Raw genomic sequence first — 3,089 nt, 5'->3', positions numbered from 1 at the left:
CAAACAACCATTCTAAGTTTGTGTTGGAAGCTATGCTCTACATAGCCTAGAAGATGATGAAGAGGGAAGTAACTCTATTCTTGAGCTTTTATTTCTTATATCTTGTATCTGTTTTTGTTCTTAGTTAATAATCATGATTCATTCATATTTCATGCCACCTTACTTTTGAAATTGCTTGCACCCAATGTCTTCAAGTATGTAACAAAGAATTTTTGAATGAAAAAGTTAAAGAAAATTTTTTAAATTTGGGGCAAGTAAGATTAAGAAAAGTGGAGGTTCTGATAATGTGAGTATATCATGAGGTTACATGTTTGTGAAAACTTGCATAGGGAGCTCTAGGACATGGAATGAAGTTTAGAGAAGTATTATGGAGGATCTCAAAAATCAATAAAACTAAGAAGCAGCAAGAAAAGAAAAGAAAGAAAAGCAAAGAGCAAGGCCCAAGGTTCTGAGCATCAATGGCTAGGAAGGTTAAAAAGAACCAAAGCTCAAAGAGTTATTTTCATAATTAAGTGCTTGTGGTGTGATTGTGTCGAAGAAATCTTAAGACAAAACATTTAGATTCAAAGCCATGTGCCAAAAAAAAACCTATTAAAGAGAAGCCAAAGGCTCTGAGCACCACTGACTGGGATGAATAAAAAGAAGCACAGACTCAAAGAGTTTCCCAGTTAAATGCTTATGGTGTTTCTATGTCGATCAAAGCTTGAGACAAAATATTTAGAGTCACGATTAGACTTAAGGTGCAAAGTACCCAATAAAAGAAAGAGGAAGTTGTCTTCAAGATGAAAATCTATAAAGAGACCTCCATAATATCGTCCAAATGGAATTTCTAAGTTCTAAGACTTTCAATTGTAAGCCTAGCAAGAATTGGAATCCATACATGATCACACAATTTGGAGTTTACCCCATTATCACTTGATCACTTCACTTACAGAAATGTCAAGCAATTCTTCAACCCACTCCAATTTATTGTGCATAGTTCTTTTCTTGCTTGGGGACAAGCAAGATCTTAAGTTTGGTGTTGTGATGCATGAGCATCTTTAGTTGTTTTTAGTTATTATTTCTTTGAATAAAGTTAGTGACTTCCTTATTTTTATTAAGATTCTCATGCTTTTAATCAATATTTCTTGGAGTTGCTTTGAGCTTTGGTATGTGTAGGAAAGTGTTGAAAATAAACAAGAACAAGGATGAAAAGAAGCAAGCAAAAGAAGCACTAGATCAAGGAGGAAGAAGAGGCTAGGAATCATCACAAACAGAGGCCAAACATGCCAATTGAAGCCCATGCGTTATACTTGGGAAGTTCTGCGTACTACTTGCAAGCCAAAAGCCTCTTTTGACCTCTGTGTACTCCAACGATCATAACTCTAGCTATAGAAGCACAAATAAAGCGGTGTCAGTGGCATTAGAAAGCTGACATCCAGAGCTTTCCAATAATCTTTAGTGATTTCAGATTGAAAAGGCTAGAAATGGATCAAAGGAATGAAGAGAAAAGCATGCAAAGTGGAGAAATCATGGAAAATCAAGGATTTGGAGTGCTTACATCGACGCACACGCATAGCAGACGCGCACGCGTGGAATTGAAGTCGCATGGCGACGCGTAAGCGTGGAATGAAAAATGCCAAGCGATGCGTACGCATGACCCACGCGTATGCGTCGATGCTCGCACGTGACTTCATTAAAGTGAAAACGCTGGGGGCGATTTCTGGGCTTCCAAGCCCAGATCCAACTTATTTCTGAGCCTATTACATGTAGAAATCAAGAGAAGTGAAGGGGGGAGTTATAGTTGAGTTTTATCATCCTTTAGGATAGTTTCTAAAGAGAGAATCTCTCTCTTCTCTCTAGATTTAGGTTAGATCTAGATTAGAATTTCTTAGATCTAGGTTTAATTCATGCTTTGATTTACTTTTCCTCTTCAATTCCTTGTTCTTCCACCTTTGCTTTCTATAGTTTAGTATTTTATTCTTGTAATTGTTTACTTTGTTATTGATGCACTCTTGTTTTCTCTATTTTTCTTTTAATGAAATTTGTGTTTAATGTTCCTTCATTGTTGATTTGAGTTGTTGTTATTTAATTCCTTACAATTAGTAGTTGTAGATTTACTTTTCTTGCAATTTTATCTTGCTTTCCTTTTATTCCTTCCAAGTGTTTGATTAAATGCTTGGAAGGATGTTAGAGTAGATTTTTGTGTTCTTGGCTTGGGATGGTAACTTAGGTGAAATTGAGTTGCTAATGTCCAAATGTTGATAATTGGTGTCCATTGACTCTAGCCTTCCCTAAAGTAATTAGTGAGATGGTTAGGACTTATGGATTAGGATTAGTGTAGCTCATTTGAATTTTCTTTACTCGTTAGAGGATGACTTAATGCGATTAATCCTTGCAATTATCATGTTGTGGTTAGTGACAAGGATATAGATCCTTGACCATCATTCCTTGCCAAGACCTTTTTATCTTTTGAGTTTCCTTTATTTTCTTGCCATTTACATTTCATGTTTCTTATTCAAAACCCCAAAATACTTGTCCCATAACCAATAGCAAGAACACTTCCCTGCAATTCTTTTGAGAGACGACCCGAGGTTTGAATACTTCAGTTATTTTTATTGGGGTTTGTTACTTGTGACAACCAAATTTTTTGCATGAGAGGATTTTTGTTGGTTTAGAAACTATACTTGCAATGATGTTTCATTTGTGAAATTCTATACCATCAAAAATCCGTTTATCAAAATGGCGCCGTTGTCGGAGAATCGCAAATGTGAGCTTGTTATTGGTTATTGTGTATATATGAATATCGTGAATATGTTTGCCTTTTGTTTCTTTGTTAGTTTTTGCTAGTTGTAGGATTTGATTTTCTTGTTTCTTATTAGTTCTTGTTTTTATTTTCTATTTTCACTATGAATTCTTACCCTTTTGGCTATGAGTTTGGCTCAAACTATGTTGTAGAAAGTGGAGATTACAATGAGGATATGCATTGATGAGATATTTTGGTGAAAAATAAATTTCTCCCAAAACACCACAAATCTAACCGGCAAGTGCACCGGGTCGCATCAAGTAATAAAAACTCACGGGAGTGAGGTCGATCCCACAGGGATTGA

Source organism: Arachis ipaensis, chromosome B05 (assembly GCF_000816755.2).
Source record: "Arachis ipaensis cultivar K30076 chromosome B05, Araip1.1, whole genome shotgun sequence".
NCBI classification, from domain to species: domain Eukaryota; kingdom Viridiplantae; phylum Streptophyta; class Magnoliopsida; order Fabales; family Fabaceae; genus Arachis; species Arachis ipaensis.
This window is presented reverse-complemented; position numbering follows the sequence as displayed.